Source organism: Lactuca saligna, chromosome 3 (assembly GCF_052625555.1).
Source record: "Lactuca saligna cultivar CGN05327 chromosome 3, ASM5262555v1, whole genome shotgun sequence".
Lineage (NCBI taxonomy): Eukaryota > Viridiplantae > Streptophyta > Magnoliopsida > Asterales > Asteraceae > Lactuca > Lactuca saligna.
In genome coordinates this window covers 25,541,660-25,561,803 of record NC_136419.1, presented here as the reverse complement: position 1 = coordinate 25,561,803, position 20,144 = coordinate 25,541,660, and positions in this window count along the sequence as shown.

Sequence of the window (20,144 nt, the reverse complement as noted above, 5' to 3'; positions counted from 1 at the left end):
TTGAACTATATTACTAATCGATAGGTACACTGCCTTTCGTGTGTTTATTTTGTGTCTAAGTTAGTAGGATTAAAACTAGTTTGTTTCACACACATCAGCAAGTCTAGAGCATATGAAGGCTAACATGTAGATAAATTGGTTGGTACATACTATACCCCTACTAAAGAAAATTCAGGTGAAAAAACAGTTATAGGGATCATCATTAGGGCTAGCATAATTATCAACATGTCACAATGGAATTAATTAAGGAGCCTTTCGCTCCTACCCGATCGTAATGGCTATAATGTCACTTACTACAAAGTTTGCATCCCTACTATATCAAACACGTAGAGAAACAAACTGGGGGGGACTTAACATGATATAGCCCAGAGATACCTATATCATTTCCAAACATACCGAACCAGCATGTTAGAGGTTCACTCGAAGTTAGTCATCCCATACACTCGAATCATTAAATATCGAACCGGCACAACGATTTTCAAGGAAAGGAAAGAATGAAGAAAAGGTAGAAGGTAATGTCGAAACAGTAATTGAATTATCTCGAAACTATAAGAATACATCCTGTACGAGGATATGTGGCTGGTGGATCCTGACACAGTCACACGATAACTGTATAAAAGCATGTATAGTACCGATAGTCGTACCTTTGGGCATAATACCATAAATACGATAAGATGGTGTGTCAGGATCGATACTGGAAGATCTTGTTGCTTCCTCCTATCACTATAAATAAACAGCTCGACACATCAAGAAGGTAACTACACAAAAACTCACTCTTAACTCTCATGTATAATCAGTCGAATACATAGTCTGTCACTAACTTAACCGTCGGAGAGTCATCCGGGATCCCCTCCCGGTCGATTTCTTACAGTTTGTTTGGAGTCTACAGGTCAATATATTGTCCTAGGGAGAAGCAACCCTTGAGTGAAATGTGGAAGACGGGCATGATGGCACAACACCAAACATATTGGTTACCAATATTTTTGGTTCGGTTGGTAGCATGTTAGTGTTGGAATAGTGTCTAAGGCTATAACTATATTCGGTGGTGCATGGTCCTTTTGGGTTGCCTTCACCATAGCAACTTGAAGGATGATTTATTAAAAGAGAGAGTAAATATTATAAGGAATAATATTTAGCTATTTGATTAATATAAGTCATAAATTAATTGGTATTAATTTGGTGACTTAAAGAGATTAATTAAATAAGAGGGTATAAACTGTCAATTGTTTGATAGTTAGACTTTAGACTATAAATCCATTTAGGATGGACTTTGGACGGATTCTAAGAGCTTTAGGATAGCTCAAAATCGTCCATAGGGATATCTATGGAATGGGTTTGGATAGCCTTAAGAGAAGATTATCCAATTAGGGTTTAGGGTGAAACCCTTAAGGAGTCTAAAGGTATAAATAGGCCCTTGGGATGTGGAATTCGTGTACAACCTTTCAGAACCTAAAGCAAGGAACCTCTGGTCGAATTCCATCCCCTCTCCTCTCTCCCAAATCATCTTGCTTGCTATTGGTGTTTGTAAGCCATTAGAGGAGTGACAATTGTGACTCTAGAAGCTCCAAGACAACAAGATCAACAAGGAACTCAAAGGTATGATTCTAGATCTGTTTTAATGTTGTTGTTTAACCTAATTAGCCATTAGAAGTCTTGGATTCAAAAGCATGTTTATTAGAAAGCCTAGATCCAAGCAATAGGGTTTTGCATGCGCACATAGGAAAGTTCTTATGGCTAAAACCCAACAGTGGTATCAGAGACTAGATTGGTTTTCTTTAAATTGTTGCTTGAATAACTGAAACAAACCTGCAAAATTCGAATTTTTGGGTTTTGAGTCACTGACTCGTCGAGTTCCATGGTGGACTCGTCGAGTAGGCCTGACTCGTCGAGTCCCCTTGTGCACTCGGTGAGTCCAAGCGTCAGGAATGGCCAGATTCGGGATTTTTTCATAATTATCTTATGGAAACTTACCTTAATCATATTAGATCAATGTAAATCCGATTTTTTGATAAATATGACTGTTATCTTGATCTAATTAAAGATATTTATCATCTAATAAAATATTTAGTTTCCTTATATGATAATAATTAATTATTTTGGTAATTATCTTCAAAGAAATCAAGATAAATCAAATAAAGATAATTAGAATATTAATTGTTAATTGGAATTATTTGTTATTTGATCCTCTATGTTTTTAAATGTTTAAAACCTACCCTTAAGTTTTGAAATTTATAATTGTGATTAAAAGTTTTAATTTAGACAACTTAAATTTCAAACCCTAGATTTTGAAAAGTTTAAAATGCAACCCTATACTTATATGATATTGTTAGAATAATATATATGTATAACTAAATGCTAGTCTTACCGCTAGTAGGCCTCATTCACGAAGCCGATCTATAAAGTGGGTATAAGGTTGCGGCCTATAAAATGACGCTTAATGGGTGTACACTCACACCCACCGCTTGCTTGATTGGTGGAGGGTCGTTAGCCGAACGGGTAGGATAGGGCAACCTCATCCTCTCATTAAAAGTATAATAAGAAATACGAAGTAACTAAACCTTTTTTTTAAAATTTCCCAATCTTAGTTACTTTAGGAAAAGTGAATTGATGCAATCCCATGAAATTACACTTTGCACCTTGCTAAGATGTTAGTGGAGCGTGTGTGGTTTACCGGCACACTAATTGGTTCTAAGCGAAGGTGGCAAAGGGTGATTCATTGTTTATCATAGTTCGATGGAGCGTGTGTGGTTTACCGGCACATCGAATAGGTGATCGTAACAATGAAGGCACCATGTGAATTTGCATGGTAATTCACACCCGCTTTGTGATCCTCGGCATCCCAGTCACAAACAAGAGGGGCATATCGAGATTTAAACATACCATTGAATAGTTCAATGAATCTCATCCGAACCTAGGAATTCTCAAAAAAAAAAAAAAAAAAAAAAAAAAAAAAAAAAAAAAAAAAAAAAAAAAAAAAACACTTAGGACTAAAAGTTTAAGTTTTGTGATGGAGAATTAGTGAATCGTCATTCACTTACCTTCAATTTATTTGCATGTTGGATTACGGCATCCCTTTTCTAGTATGTAAATGTTATTGTTGGATCCTAGCCCTAATTTTTCTTATTGGGTGATAATTAGGGATTCTTGTTCTAATCTATCTTTGTCCTTTCTATAGATGTCAAACGCAAACAACGCTGCTGCTAGTTCTTTCACGTTGATGAGCCTTTGCCAAAAGGTCACCTTCGATGGAACGAACTTTGGCGAATGGATAAGATACATTCGCACCATTGCTCGCTATGAGGATAAAGAGTATGTCCTCGACCAGAAGCTCGAGAAAATCAACCCCGAAGTTGCTACTCCCGCCGAAATCACCGCCTTTGAAACCCATGAGCGAGATGCAACGAAAGTACATTGCATCATGATCGCCACCATGAACTCCGAATTCCAAAAGTCCTACGAGGACATGTATCCATACGAGATGCATCAAGACTTGTTGGAGAGGTACCACCAAAACGCGAGACAAGAGCGTTACGAGATCTTCACTAACATGATTTCCGCCAAGATGGGTCATGGAGAATCTCTTACCGTGCACTTGCAAAAGATGCAAAGGTATGTCGACCGCCTTCGCAAGTTAAATGTTGACTTCGGCGAAGACTTGGCGATCGACATGGTGCTTCACTCTTTGCCTCCGATGTATAATCAATTTAGGATGACCTACCACATGAACAAAGAGGAGGTCACTCTAAGTAAACTCCAAGGTCTCTTGAGGGTTGCTGAGAGCAATTTCAAGGACAAGTCTGTTGCACCAACTCCCAATCCATCCGCTGCTCCTGTCTTGGCTATTGGTCAAGGGAAGGGAAAGAAGAGGAAAGCTTCTTCAAATAACTATCGAAAGGTGAAAGCCCGAGATGGTTCCTCTTCTAGTGGAACCAAAGTTGATCCCTCTAAGCCCTGCTCTAACCCGAAGGAGGCAGAGTGCCACCACTGCCACAAGATAGGACATTGGAAGAGAAGCTGCCCGGATTACCTGCAAGCCATCAAGGAAGGAAAGATCAAGCCATCTTTCACAGGTATATATGAAATAAAATCTAACGATTCTAATCATGCTATTTCTTGGGTTCTTGACACCGGTTGTGGTTATCACATTTGTTCTAATGTGCAGGGACTAAAAAGAAGTAGGGATGTGGAGCAAGGAAGGATCAATCTAATCATGGGGAACAGAAGATCGTCGCCTGTGACCAAGATTGGAGTGTATTCTTTAGTGCTTAAGAATAGTTTAGTTTTAGATTTGAACAATTGTTGCTATTCGCCAGAAATGGCTAGAAACATCATTTCATTTCATGGTTTATATAGACAAGGATTTAGATTTTCTTTTAATAATGAGAATGGTTCTATTTTGGTTTATCTAAATGGTGTCTTTTACTTTGAAGCTATACCATGTAATGGAATATATGAAACTGTTATGATTGTTGATAACTTAGGAAATGATGTTTTGAATATTGATTCTTCCACTAGTATGGATAAAGCATCCTTGTGGCATTGTCGTCTTGGACATGTCAACAAGAAACGCATAGCCCAACTCCAAAAGGATGGAGTGTTGGAGTCATTCGACCTTAGGGAAGATGACACATGCGAGTCTTGTTTACTTGGAAAGATGACTAAGTCACCCTTCACGAGTACTTGTGAAAGGGGTGAGGGACTATTAGACCTAATACATACCGATGTATGTGGACCTTTTAGATCAACCACGAAGGATGGGAACCGCTTCTATGTGACCTTTACCGATGATTATAGTAGATATGGGTATATCTATTTAATCAAGCAAAAGTCAGAAACCTTTGAAAAGTTCAAAGAGTTCAAGAATGAAGTGGAGAATCAATTGGGCAGGAAAATCAAGATGCTTCGATCCGATCGAGGAGGAGAGTACCTAAGTCTTGAATTCCACGATTATCTCAAGGAGTGTGGAATAGTTTCGCAATTGACGCCTCCTAGGACACCGCAATTGAATGGTGTGGCAGAAAGGCGTAATCGAACCTTATTGGATATGGTTCGCTCTATGATGAGTCGTGCTTCACTACCTATCTTCTTTTGGGGGTATGCCTTAGAGACTGCCGCCCATATCCTTAACCAAGTCCCTACTAAGAAGGTTGCCAAAACACCTCACGAGATGTGGACGGGGAAAGCTCCCTCGTTGGCACATATCAAGGTTTGGGGTTGCGAGGCTTTCGTAAGACGAGATACTCACGACAAGCTTGAACCTCGAAGTGAGCGATGTATTTTCATCGGCTACCCGCAAACTTCCTTTGGATATCTCTTCTATAGACCGAAAGATAATGTTATCTTTGTTGCGAGGAGAGGAGTTTTCCGAGAGCGATAACTCATAAGCCAAGGAGACAATGGGAGGCAAATCGAACTTGAAGAGATTCAAGAATCGATAGATGAAGGAACCTCTACCGCTGGCGTTCAACCCGAGGAGGAAACTCCGGTTGAACCGATTGACGAATCCTTACCTCTTAGACGTTCCGATAGAGTTAGAGTTCAACCCCAGTTTTATGGTTTTCATATTACTACCGAAGGGGACACGTATATTAGTGATTGTACACTAGTAAATCTTGATGAACCTAATAGCTATAAGGAAGCCATGGCAGGCCCGGAGTCTGCGAAATGGAAAGAGGCGATGGATAGCGAGATCCAATCCATGTACAATAACCAAGTTTGGAATTTGGTTGATTACGTGCCCGAACGTAAGACTGTAGGGTGCAAGTGGATCTTCAAGAAGAAGACCGACGTGGATGGGAACGTACACACATATAAAGCGCGATTGGTTGCGAAGGGCTTTACTCAAACTCCCGGAGTTGACTATGATGAGACCTTCTCACCAGTTGCGAAGATTAAATCTATTAGAGTGATGCTAGCGATTGCCGCATTTCATGATTATGAGATTTGGCAAATGGATGTCAAGACCGCTTTCCTTAATGGAAAGTTGGCTGAGGATGTTTACATGGCTCAGCCAGAGGGGTTTGTGGATCCGAAGCATCCGAATAGAGTGTGTAAGCTTGAGAAGTCCATTTATGGACTTAAGCAAGCGTCTCGCAGATGGAATCTTTGCTTCGATGAGAAAGTCAAAGAGTTTGGATTTGTACGAAGCGAAGACGAATCTTGTGTATATGTCAAAGCCAGTGGGAGTGTAGTAAGCTTCCTCGTTCTATATGTCGATGACATATTACTCATAGGAAACGACATCCCGACTCTGCAGGAGGTTAAGTCCTGGCTCGGGAAGTGCTTCGCTATGAAGGACCTCGGAGAGGCTTCTTACATTTTGGAAATAAGGATAGTAAGAGAAAGAAGTAAGAGACTAATTGGACTTAGTCAGAATACTTACTTGGAGAAGGTACTAAAACGTTTTAGTATGGAAAACTCAAAGAAGGGAGAACTACCGATACAAGGAAATGCCAAGTTGAGTAAGACTCAAAGTCCGAGTACCGAAGCTGAGATAGCAGAAATGAGCCGAGTACCATACGCTTCCGCAGTTGGCTCAATCATGTACGCTATGACTTGTACTCGCCCTGATGTAGCCTTCGCTTTGAGCATGGTTAGCAGATATCAAGGGAACCCTGGCAAAGCACATTGGATTGCGGTGAAGAACATCCTTAAGTACCTTCGGAGGACGAAAGAATGGTTCTTAGTCCTTGGAGGGAGTGATGACTTGAAGGTGCGAGGGTATAGTGACGCCAGCTTTCAAACCGACAGGGACAACTACCGTTCGCAGTCGGGTTGGGTCTTTACCCTAAATGGAGGAGCAGTGACATGGAAAAGTTCCAAGCAGGAAACCGTAGCTGATTCAACGTGCGAATCAGAGTACATCGCAGCGAGCGAAGCGTCGAAGGAGGCAATATGGCTGAAGAACTTCATCGGTGATCTTGGAGTTGTGCCGGCCATAAAGGAGCCCATGGAGATTTTCTGTGATAACGAAGGTGCGGTTGCCTTGACCAAGGAACCGAGGGATCATGGTAGATCTCGACATATCGACAGAAAATATCACTTCATTAGACATCGTGTAGAAGAAGGACAACTCGTAGTGAAGAGGATATCATCAGAAGATAACCCAGCAGATCCGCTTACGAAGGGACTGAGTAGGGTTAAGCACTTACAGCATGCTAGGAGTATTGGGCTGAAGGATGATATTAGCATAGATTAGATAGTATTAGAAACGTATAATAGATAAATGTAATTGACATTTGATGATTAAATAAAGGAGTTTTATTTATGAGTAAAGTTACTATCACATGTTAGTTGTTTAACTATTGTTTCACTTTGCATGTTTTGACTTCCAGAATAATTGAGTTTATTAGGAATAATCGAATTATTCAAATGGTCCACAATCGTTCATATGTTGGGAGTAGATATGAATGAATATTGTCATGAATTGGTGTGTAGAATGTCTAAATGGTGTTAGACATAGCAAGGGTTGCTGCAACGTTCATGAGTGCTTATGAACTGGTTTTGAGCATTGGAATAAACCCGCGCTTGCTGGAATCACCTTATGGAATACGATATAAAAGGTGATCGCAAGACGATAATATCATATGGTCTTAAAACCTAGATATATGGTTTATTATTTGTTAATTGATTGTGCATTGATAATGCGAAAACGCATCAGTAACTTGATGTTATAAAACGCATTGTTGTGTATAGTTGGTTAATGAATAAGTAAATGCATATAAGTCGAAGTTTATCTGTAAATTTTATCCTAAGAGGATAGAAGAGATATCTTGGCCACTCGATGATTTGATTTGACTTATGTGCCGGGCCCGGTCAGAACTGAATTGATGTGTTCGATTAAGTTCTATGTCAAATAAATCGAAGATCGAGAAATCTAAATGCTAGACTAACCATTCCATAGGATTGTCAGCATGATATCTAACAGAGGACTGTACGATCCCTTATCTAAAGGACAAGATTGATTAGATCAGAGTTGACAGCGTCTTTGAGAGCTACGATTGCAAACCGTATTATACTTGTATAGTTACTAGACTTATCCAAGTGGGAGACTGTTGGAATAGTGTCTAAGGCTATAACTATATTCGGTGGTGCATGGTCCTTTTGGGTTGCCTTCACCATAGCAACTTGAAGGATGATTTATTAAAAGAGAGAGTAAATATTATAAGGAATAATATTTAGCTATTTGATTAATATAAGTCATAAATTAATTGGTATTAATTTGGTGACTTAAAGAGATTAATTAAATAAGAGGGTATAAACTGTCAATTGTTTGATAGTTAGACTTTAGACTATAAATCCATTTAGGATGGACTTTGGACGGATTCTAAGAGCTTTAGGATAGCTCAAAATCGTCCATAGGGATATCTATGGAATGGGTTTGGATAGCCTTAAGAGAAGATTATCCAATTAGGGTTTAGGGTGAAACCCTTAAGGAGTCTAAAGGTATAAATAGGCCCTTGGGATGTGGAATTCGTGTACAACCTTTCAGAACCTAAAGCAAGGAACCTCTGGTCGAATTCCATCCCCTCTCCTCTCTCCCAAATCATCTTGCTTGCTATTGGTGTTTGTAAGCCATTAGAGGAGTGACAATTGTGACTCTAGAAGCTCCAAGACAACAAGATCAACAAGGAACTCGAAGGTATGATTCTAGATCTGTTTTAATGTTGTTGTTTAACCTAATTAGCCATTAGAAGTCTTGGATTCAAAAGCATGTTTATTAGAAAGCCTAGATCCAAGCAATAGGGTTTTGCATGCGCACATAGGAAAGTTCTTATGGCTAAAACCCAACAGTTAGTTGGTTTTCTATGGTACATATTTGTTAGTCTTAATGTAATGCATACACGTACAATGTAAACATACATATATACACATTTTTTTAATAAAATTTCTTATATATGCATGTTTTAGAGGTGTATAATTTTTGTTATTGAAAAAAAACAATAACAGAAAAGGTTATCGTATTCTTACGAATATACAGGTTCTCAAAAGATCATGATCATATATATATATATATATATATATATATATATATATATATTGTTGGTTAGTAACATCCCAATTTCCAAGAATGAAATCTAGGGATTTGTGCACCTATGAAAGTCTACTCGATGAGTTGGAGGCCCTAACTCGTCGTGTAGAAATCGAAAAGGACCGTGTATTCCGGAGAACCTACTCGACGAGTTGGAGGACCCAACTCGACGAGTTGGAGTTGATTATGAAAACCATAATTTTTAGGGTTTGCACCCTATTTAAAGGACCTTAAGTCCTCCCTACAACCTCCCTTACCACCTTCACGTACAAAGACAAACCCTAATATTGCTAACCTCCTATTTTAAGTGTGTGTGAGGCTAAAGAGTGTGTATTTGGTGCATTCCATGAAGAGACTTGAAAATTGAGAAGCTTGGAACGAGAAGGAGCATATAGATTCGGCATCTACTCAGTTATAGCATCCTTTTGAAGGTAAAAAGTCATTACCTTGATCATTTTCCTGTTAGATATCTCCACTCAAGAGTTTATGGTCATTACTAGCTTATTCTTGAATCATTTCTTGTATTGAGCATCTTTTGAAGTAAGGAGTTTAGATCTAGACTCCTCTAGGCCCTTATGGACATAATGTCCTTGACTTTAGCAAGCTTGAGCCCTCCTCCATGCCCTAAACCTTTTCCTAAGACTAGTTTCGGGTGTTTCAGTCTCTTGAAGCCATGTATGCATGTAAAGTTGGCAACTTTAACTACACCCTAGGAGGATATATCTATAGTTTGGAGCCTTGGTTTGGCTTAAAAGCGTCTAAATGAGAAAAAGGATGAAGGAACTCGATGAGTTGGGTAAGGTTTACCCTCCTTCTGGATTCTAAATTAAATCCACGAGTGGGTTAGATGAATCGGTGAGTTGATGAGGTTTCCCAATCTTCTGGACACCTAAGAACTCAATGAGTTGCTTGGGTAACTCATCGAGTCGACTCGAGTTTTCGGTTTTGAATTTCTGAAGGAACTCGACGACTTACTCAGGTAACTCGGCGAGTAGGCTCTAGTTTTCAGTTTCTAAGTTCTGAAGAAACTCAACGAGTTAGTGGATGAACTCGACGAGTTTGGTCAACATGGACTTTTGACCTTAACCGTTAACTTTGACTTAGACCAAGGGTTGACCAAGTTTGACTTCTGAGGGTATTTTGGTAATTTGGGATTTTAATGGGATTAGTCATATGGTGGTTACAGGCGATTGAGTTTGGAGCTGTGATTGGGAGTTGGATATTGTCACTACTACACTATTGTGAAGTGAGTTTTCCTCACTATACCCAAGGGTAGAAGGCACCAAATACAGCCCTTTGGATTGCTATCCTGTTTATTTTATGGTTGTGTGCGGTTTTGATCTGTTAGACCGGTATCGTAGTCGATAGGATGATGTTATGCTTAGTGATTTTCTAGATCTGCTTGACTGTCTATGGATTGTTATGTGCTTACGTGATATATGTGCACATGTTTGATTGGTAGTTAAGGGTATTCCATCCTGAGGATGATTGGACCCCTAGTAGGTTGTCTCTGTAGACTTTTATATGATTATCTTATGTATGTGCACATGTTTGATTGTTAGTCGAGAGTATTCCATCCTGAGGATGATTGGACTCATAGTATGTTGGCATTCCAACCTGATGGTTGAGGGTCAGGGGTATTCCAACTCGATGGTTGATTGGACCCATAGTATGTAGGCAAGGCAACGCGATGGTTGATGGTTGGGGTATTCCAACCCGATGGTTGATTGGACCCATAGTATGTTGGCATTCCAACGTGATGGTTGTGGATCAGGGGTATTCCAACCCGATGGTTGATTGGACCCATAGTATGTTGGCATTCCAACCCGATGGTTGAGGGCCTAGGGTATTCCAACCTGATGGATGACTGGACGCATAGTATGATGTTTGTGATTATATGTGTAATGTTATGTGTATGGGTATTTTAGGGGAACTCATTAAGCTTCGGGCTTAGAGTTTTGGATTTTGTTTCAGGTACTTCGGATGAGCGCGGGAAGGCGAAGGCTTGGTTGTGCATCTTCTCGCATTTTATGATTTTGATATCTGGGATACTCTGATATGAAACTATTTTGAAAACAATTTGTAATTAAATGGTGTATTTGGATGTTTGAAAAGGTTCTAAATTTTCATGAATTTTATGGATGTTACAAGTTGGTACCAAAGCCTTGGTTTTAGTGAATGGGAGGAACACTCGTGTGAATCCAGTCTCAAACTAAGGAAAAGATTTTCAAAAGGTTTTCAAAATACTAAAGGAGGATGCAGAGTGTACGATCAGTTGGAGCCAGTAAGTAGACCCCAAAATACCATACGGATATTTTATATTGTGGTATGTTAGAACAGCATGCTAATGATAGGCTAGGGATCTTCAGGAATTGCATGATAGAATTGTTTGATTATATGATGCCTGATAGCCTAGGGTTTTCCTTATATGAAATTGACACCATTACTATAGTTGCTTAGTGTATGCATCATAGTTGTACATAATTAAGATCTTATAGCCTGAGAATGTTTGGTTTGGCCTTATTTCCTATTCTTGTTTGATGAAGGGCTTAGGGTAGGATCAGATATCTGAATGTTTATAGGGTCCAACATTATGTATGACTAGCATACACAAGTGTTGCAGGGTTGGTGGAAGTTTCATGGATAAGTTGTGTGGGGTCAATCGACCACTAAGAGGGCGATGTTTTGCCCAGAGTTTCATGGATGAGCATACATGTGATGGAGATCACCTGTATGCTCACTAAGAGGGTGATGTTTTGCCCATAGTTTGCTTCCGAGCAGGCTCAGATGACTCGTTATCTGAGCATGCTCAAGACGAACATACGACAATTCGTCTCCACCCAGCGTTGTGATACCTTGTTGGAGCTACAGGAGGCTGCCAGGCGGCGTGAGTTGGAGATTGAGCTTCAATTGAGGGAGCAGAGACAGGCCCCGACACAGTCACAGCCTACGCCGAAACAATTTCGGTCTGCTGATTTCAGGCAGGAGAGTTAGAGGGGTCACACTTTTAGGAAGTGTGGAAAGGTGCATGATGGGGTTTGTCGATCCTCTTCAGGATGCCACAAGTGTGGAAAGGAGGGTCACATTGTGAAGGATTGTTGGCAGCAGACTTCAGGTTTTGGTGTCATATTTTGTTACCATTATCAGCAGGTGGGCCATATGAAGGCCCAATGTACCCTGCTAGCTGTCAGGCTAGCACGGGCTATCTTGAGGATCATGGACGGGAGCCAGGCTAGGGCAGAGCCCCCGAGGGTTCATAGACGTGCCTTTCAGCTCACTGCTAAGAAGGCCAGGATAGCACCTGCTATGGCAACCGGTATGTATCTATCTCTTATCTTATTGTTTATTATTGTATTGTAAACTTTCATATGCCTTCTACATGAGACGCTATAATGTAGAAGGGTCAAAGGAATTTATTATCAAGGGATTGTAGATGGTTAGGATCCAAGGATGCATTTGAGGATGAAGAGTTGGGATAGAGAGTCACCATTCCAAGGTTAATCATTCCATGGTTAAGTATGGTAATCCCTGGTTGGGATTGTTAATTCGTGGTTGGGTTTCACCCCCAGTAGGTGGTAGTTAGGGTTCTAAATGGGGAAGAATTGAGAATTCTCATATGGAGCGTCAACCATCAAAGGTCTTTTCTGTTGTTGTTCAGATGACGGTTCCAGAGTGGTAGAGCGATCAACCAAGAGATCAATGTTTCCCCAAGTATGTGCATGAAGACAATTTTCGAGTGTGTCTGTAGTTGTTCAATGTAGCATTAGGTTTTTGGTTCAACTTACGTGTATGGTTAGGTCAGGATTACAGTTTGCGAATTGGACCAGGAATTCGAACCCCAAGTGGGGAAAGTTGGGTACTTATGGAAAGGGCACCATGATGGGTCCAGGGTTTTGGCTCAACAGACCTAGGGCAACATGGATAGACTGAAAGCCCAACGAGGAGTACCGATCAGGATGAAGGCTCGGAGAGGCGGTCCAGACATGTCGAAGGTTCTAAGAGTATTCCAAATAGGTTGAAGGCCCGGTGAGGCGGTCCAGTCATGCTGACAACTTTGTATGTATTCTGTTAGAAATACGTTCGGGTATTGAGTATGTTGTTATACTGTAGCAATCAGTAAGTCTGTCTCCTAGTATTGAGCATGCTGCTTTGTGATAATAACCGGTGGAGCCTTATGTTATCTATACTTACTGGTTATCACCTATGAAACGCCCTTAGGGACTGTTGGTGGTCATGTAGGAGAGCCTGAAGACTCTTGGGTAGTAATTCGTTCTATAAGGTAATCATGCATGGAAGGGTTTCAGTATGGTAGTGCTTTTTTGATGTTGTGAAGGACATCAATTAGGCCTTTTTGGGCAATGGAGGAAGGTAAGTACCTTCAGGTCGGAGTGTTGGGTGGCCGATGGATTGGAGACAGTATTGATAGTTATTGGGATCATTCCAGTCATGAGCTGAGGGTTGGGGAGGGCATACCAAACTCATGTTGTGGGCTCAGAGGCAATCCAAACCTATGTTGAGGTAGGCTTAGAGATCGTAATGCTTCATTTCTCCTGTTGGAGTGCTTTCGGAATGGATGTATTATTGAGGTGCGGCGACGTGTAATCGCTTGCGACTAATCAGAGGATTTTGGACGAGATGCAAGGACAGGCCTTTGGATCTCAAGTTATGGGTTTAGACTGAGTGAAGTATATAGTGGTATTCCAATCTAGGGTATTCCATCATGAGGATGACCGGACCTTATGATTGATCGGACCTGATGTGTTTGGTATTCCAACCCGAGGGTTGATTGGGTCAAACATGTGCGGGATACGAGGGTATTCCATCCTAGGGGTGACTAGACCCGTCATAGGCATGCCTGGTATTCCAGCCAGAGGCTGATTGGGCCAGGTATGAGTATTTGCACTTATTACTTTGATTACTATGATGCATGTCTTGTGATACTAAATATGACGTCATCCACCCCCGAACGTTTCCGCCGTTCCGGTTTTGGGGTGTGACACTCACTAAGCTTCGCTCTTAAATTTTTGGATTTTATTTCAGGTACTTTGATTGACCGCGGGAATGCGAAGGCTTGATCGTACACCTCCTCACATTTTATGATTTTGATTTCTGGGATACTCTGATATGAAACTATTTTGAAAACAATTTGTAATTAAATGATGTATTTTGATGTTTGAAAAAGTTTTACATTTTCATGAATTTTATGGATATTACATGGTTACTGATAATTACATTTGAACATGTTGGATAAGGCATATATATTATTTATAGAAATTAAGTAAATAATATATTAAAAAAAATATTATTTACTAATCAGAATAAATAAATAAAATAATTATATTAGTAATTATTAAATAACGAAAAAAATGCTTATTTATAAACTAAAGAAATGGTTTGTATATTAAAGTACATTAATTGATTGAAATGAAGTTTTATTATAAAAAAGCAATATTTAAAATTCGGTGCAAAATCCATAATTATTCAAAAAAAAATGCTTTAAATTGTTTTATTAATTTCTTTGGTTAAATTAAATTAAATTTTCTCTGGTTAAATAATAAATTGGATTTAATTTTAGATTAAATAAATTTGGTTTAAAAAACTTAAATTTTTTGTAATTACTTTAACAAATTACATTTGAACATATTGGATAAGGCGTATATATTATTTAGAGAAATTAAGTAAATAATATATTAAAAAATATTATTTACTAATCAGAATAAATAAATAAAATAATTATATTAGTAATTATTAAATAATGAAAAAAATGCTTATTTATAAACAAAAGAAATGGTTTGTATATTAAAGTACATTAATTGATTAAAATGAAGTTTTATTATAAAAAAGCAATATTTAAAATTCGGTGCAAAATCCATAATTATTCAAAAAATTGCTTTAAATTGTTTTATTAATTTCTTAGGTTAAATTAAATTAAATTTTCTCTGGTTAAATAATAAATTGGATTTAATTTTAGATTAAATATTTTTTGGTTAAATTTGGTTTAAAAAAACTTAAATTTTTTGTAATTACTTTAACAAATTGTTTTGAAGAATCTTTTGTATGCACATAAATCATTTATAACGTTAATTTTTGTACATTTGATACTATAGAACTAAACACCTTTTAAATTCAAATATTGACATCCAGTTGTTAGAATAGGAACACTTATAGGTATAATTTTTGTATGATCAAACTTAGTCATATTGCATTTTTCAAGATGAATTTTAGGTCATGGTCAAACTTAAACCAAAATCCATACTTCCAATTTGAATGAATTAACCATGGCCATGGTCATATGGAAGCATGGGGAATAGATGAGACTAAACATATCAGTTGGACAATAATTTTGTCCATATTCCCATAATAAATCCTAGTGTTTCACTTGTAATTAATTTGTATCATCAACCAAGCATGACAATAAAAATTAATATAGATATCATGCTTTATTAAATTCAGTTTTTCACAAACATAACGCTTGTCCTCAAGTACGAGAATGGTTATAACATTTTTAAACAATATTTCATGTTGTTCTCTATTAGTGAATGGCAAATTGAATGACTCAAACTTTATATATTAGTATTGTAACTTCATGATTATCGAAAAGCACGAGAAGAAGTTACATGTCACTAAAAAGCCTTGTCTTATATGCCTCATGTTGTCACATATGTTACTATTCAAAGTGATTGGCTACGAAAATGCAATGAGCATAATAAGGTTGTTGATGGATTTTCTAGCATTCTATACACACTAGTTTGGCAACAGAAACAATATAAAACCCTATATATACAACCTAATAAATCTAGGTTTTACTATCATAGTAACCTACTTTAAAATTTGTAAAATTACTAACCTCTTGATCTTGATCTTCTTGATTTCTTGATTGGTATGTTGTAATAACCACCTTTCAAATGATGAAAGGAACCAAAGTATAATCTCTCTTTTGCTTCACACCCAGGACACCAAATAGCAAGAAGGAGAAACCCTGAGAGAGGGGAATTTCAAAATTCACAAAAACCCTAAGAAGGGTTATTATATTTATAAAATGGAGAGGGAGAGAGAAAGAGAGAAAGAAAGCTTGGACAAATTCTTGAGAGGCTGGTAGTATTAGGGTCTGATTCCTAGTATCCTATGTATAGCCTCCTATTTAATGGTTAAGCAAATCAAATTCCGAAGGATAATCTCTATCCTTATTTGAAAACATACCATATCTTTAATCCTTAAGGATATTTCGTCCATACCCTTATTCTGTAGGGTTCTAGAATATTCCAATTAATTATCAATTAATTAATTAATATTCAACCCATTTAATTAATTAAAACTATTTAATTAATTCCAAAATAATTTATTAAATTATGATAAATTAATACTTATTTTCTCTTAATTCCTTAATGTTAAATTTGGTGATGATAGTAACCCAAAAGGACTCTACTATTATTATAAATATCATCAATAGTTAAATGACCTTGGACACTCAATCTAACATCTACCTACCTTATGCTTACAAGCATGATCATAGACCTCTAGATGGATCTGAAAAACCTTGATACATATAAGATGCTTGATGAGCAAAAGAAAATATTTCAACAGCAAGCTAAGCATAAACTATATGATATTGTCATATGATTCAATGCATTCACGATGGATGATGGTCAATCGGTTGGCACTCACTTCTTAACCTAAAAAGTTCATTGGCATTTTAAATAGACTTGGATCTTCCATAGGTATAGTGTTTGCACTCATGCTGATTCTAAATAGTTATCTGAAATAATATGAATGGTTACATCTCATATATGACAAAATTTGTTCAATAAACATAATTTTAACAACGGGATCCTTTATTGTTTGTTACTTCTCATATATTGAGAAATGAATTAATAACTTTGGAGGGTAACTAACTATTTTTCACATTCATATTTGGTCTTTTTTTGGTACACCATAACTACTCAAAAATCAATTTGCTTGTTCTAAAGACACCATTGATGTAGTGGTCAGGTATTCCATGAATCTACTTATTTTGCATCTATGTTTCTTTAGAACAGTAACACACATACTCTTTAATCTACTTCTAAAATATCATATGTTGCTTAATCCCTCAACCATTTAGGCTGAGGAGCAGCATGTCAAAAACCAGATGTCGTTGGGCTATAAGCACTTTGGTATATGGCATATATGTGGTAGTGGTTTTAACTTAATTACTTGTTAACTTATACAAGATGTCATTTATAGCATATCTTAGGCGTTCAATCATTCTCTTCAACCCAAATCGATCCCATTCTTTAGGTTGGATATGTAAGAGGTGGAAGACATGGCATGGATTTCCTTCTTTGATCGATTTGGTAGCAACACTATTGATTTTGTTTGAAAGAATGATTGAAGTTGCGAGCTATGATATAAATAACATCGTACATACCTTAACAAGTAATTTGGTTAAAACCCACTACCACATAAATGCAAAAAAAAAAAAAAAAAAAAAGTAAGTACCTACAAAACCTAGTCATGATGGGGTCATTATCTCGTTTCCAAATAAGAAACTTGGCAAGAAAATACAAGTTATTGTCAGTAATCATGGGGTTCACTGAACGGGATTGGTCACTTTAACGGTATATGGTGTATCAAAAAATGATCAAATGTGTATATAGAGAAGTTTTGGCTAGTTTCCTAAGTAATTAACCTTAGTATCAAAGTAGATGTTTTATAAAGTTGTAACTAAAGCAAGCGAACAGAAGGGTATCACAACTCATATCATATATTACTATACAGTTCAAATAAGTTATAATGACATCTTCAATCCTATACTAAAAAGACACTTTTACACTAAAAATTACACTATAATGTTCCAACCATACACTATATATAGTGTTGGATTTTAGTGTAACACTAAATATAATGTTGAATAAAATAAAAAATAATATATCTAGAATATTCTTTTAGTGTTAAATATAGTTTAATGAGCTGAAAAACTTTAGTGTATACATTATCTTTTATCCTATATTATATGTATGTTGTAAAAAAATAAGATAAAACTGCACAAATGGTCCCTGTGGTTTGTCAAAAATTGTCACTTTGGTCCAAAAAAGTTTGGGCTAGCACTAGAGGTCCAAAGTTTTCATTTTGTTGCTTGTTTGGTCCAATCTATTATATTTATTTCAAAATTACGGATTTGCCCTTGTGAATATGATTTTTTGTTTTTTTCTTAATTGTTTTTCTGATTTTCAGAATTAAAAAAAAATAAAATTAAATCTCTCTCTCTCCTCTCTCTCTCTCTCTTCTCTCTTATCTCTCTCTCATTTATCTCTTTCTTTCTTTCTTTCTCTCTCGATCTCTCTCTCTCTCTCGATTTTATAAAATCAAAATCAATTTTACCATGAATTAATACTGAATCTTCATTTAGAACAAATAGGGAAAACCATACAAAGAAAAAACCTAAAAGAAACTCTTAGCTCCCACCACCATCGTCTCCATCGTGGTCCTCCTACTCTGCCACCCCTTTTCTCGTTGAAACCCACCTCCAACGCCAATATCATTTTAGCAGCGACATCAATCTTCACCGCCATCTCCCTCGTTCTTCAACTTATCTCCTCATTGGTGCTTGTTAGCAAGAAGCGTGCTCCAATCTAAATTTATTGACTGGATTGTGTTTGTAATTAACAGGGAAGCAGAGTAAGAAAGGTGATAGATCTGATCAATTTCAAGTAGCAAGGGCTCAACAACATTGTGTCAAATTATCTCAAATCTTAGGTTCTAAAGCACCCAACTATCGACGGATGCAGAGATGGGTGGTTGTGTTGGTTGGAATATGAAGAGAGGAAGAAGATGATGATGTTCATGAGGAAGAAGACGGGTGCACTCCAAATGCTCGACCTTATGTCTAGCTTAGTCTTCGGTCCAATTCCTCCATTAATTGGCTCTCTAAATCAACTCAATCTTCTACAGCAGTACATAGCCGGAGTATACAGTTAGTTGTAGATAGTTGGTAAACCTAGTACCCAACATAGTAGGTGAAGATCCGTTCAAGTTGTAGGGCCGGTGCCGAATCACAGCAGCACCTAGCCGGAGAATCATGTGCCGGGGCACAGTAACAGTTTGATTTCCAGACCGCGGGGTTGAACAGAGCCATGGTGTTCGGCCGTCGGTTTATGACTGATATTGGAATCGGTGGTTCAGTTGGTATTTGGGAGTCGAAGAAAAAAGGAGTGACGAGAAGGAAGATCGAAGAAAGAGATAGAGGAGAGACGAGAGAGAAAGAAATAGAGAGAAAGAGAGGAGAGAGAGAGAGAGAGAGAGAGAGAGATTTAATTTTATTTTTATTTTTTTTAAATCTGAAAATCATAAAAACAATTAAGAAAAAAAAGAAAAAAAATCATATTAACATGGGCAAATCCGTCATTTTGAAAAAAAATCATAATAGATTGGACCAAACAAGCAACAAAATAAAAAATTTGGACCTCTGGTGCTAACCCAAACTTTTTTGGATCAAAGTGGCAATTTTTGACAAACCACATGGATCATTTGTGCAGTTTTGTCAAAAAATAATATTAAAAGTTGGAGATTGTTTAAAAAGACTTGAAAGTAGACATCTTCCTTTCAATATAGTTGTACCCTTGTTTGGGCCGACCCGACAATAGAGAAGGTATCTAGACCATCTTTTTCAATCAGTTACCAAATGAACGTGATCACATCATTATTGATACTTGATTGATCTTAATCCCTGTATTACCTTTCTATGAATACCATAACAAGACAGATATATATTACGTATATGTTGTTTTTATATGAATTCTAAAATGTCTTTTGGAATCGTTTTATGAAAAGTATATATAAATAGTAGTATAAATAGATTACCGACATTTAAACAACAATTATTACGAAAAGACAGACGATAGTGATGAGTGTTTATATTTTTCATTGTAGACAAACTAAAACACTAAACATCAAATTATTTATTTCAATAGCATAGTGCATGATCGTCCTTTTTTTATAATTTTTCAGATTACAATAATGTCTAATTGGTCAAAACGTTGATTTAAGTTTTAGGTGTTGACTAAGTCCTTTATCAAATATTTTCCATCTCAATTATTGTTACATTCTTTAATCTATTACCAATAGATAATCACAT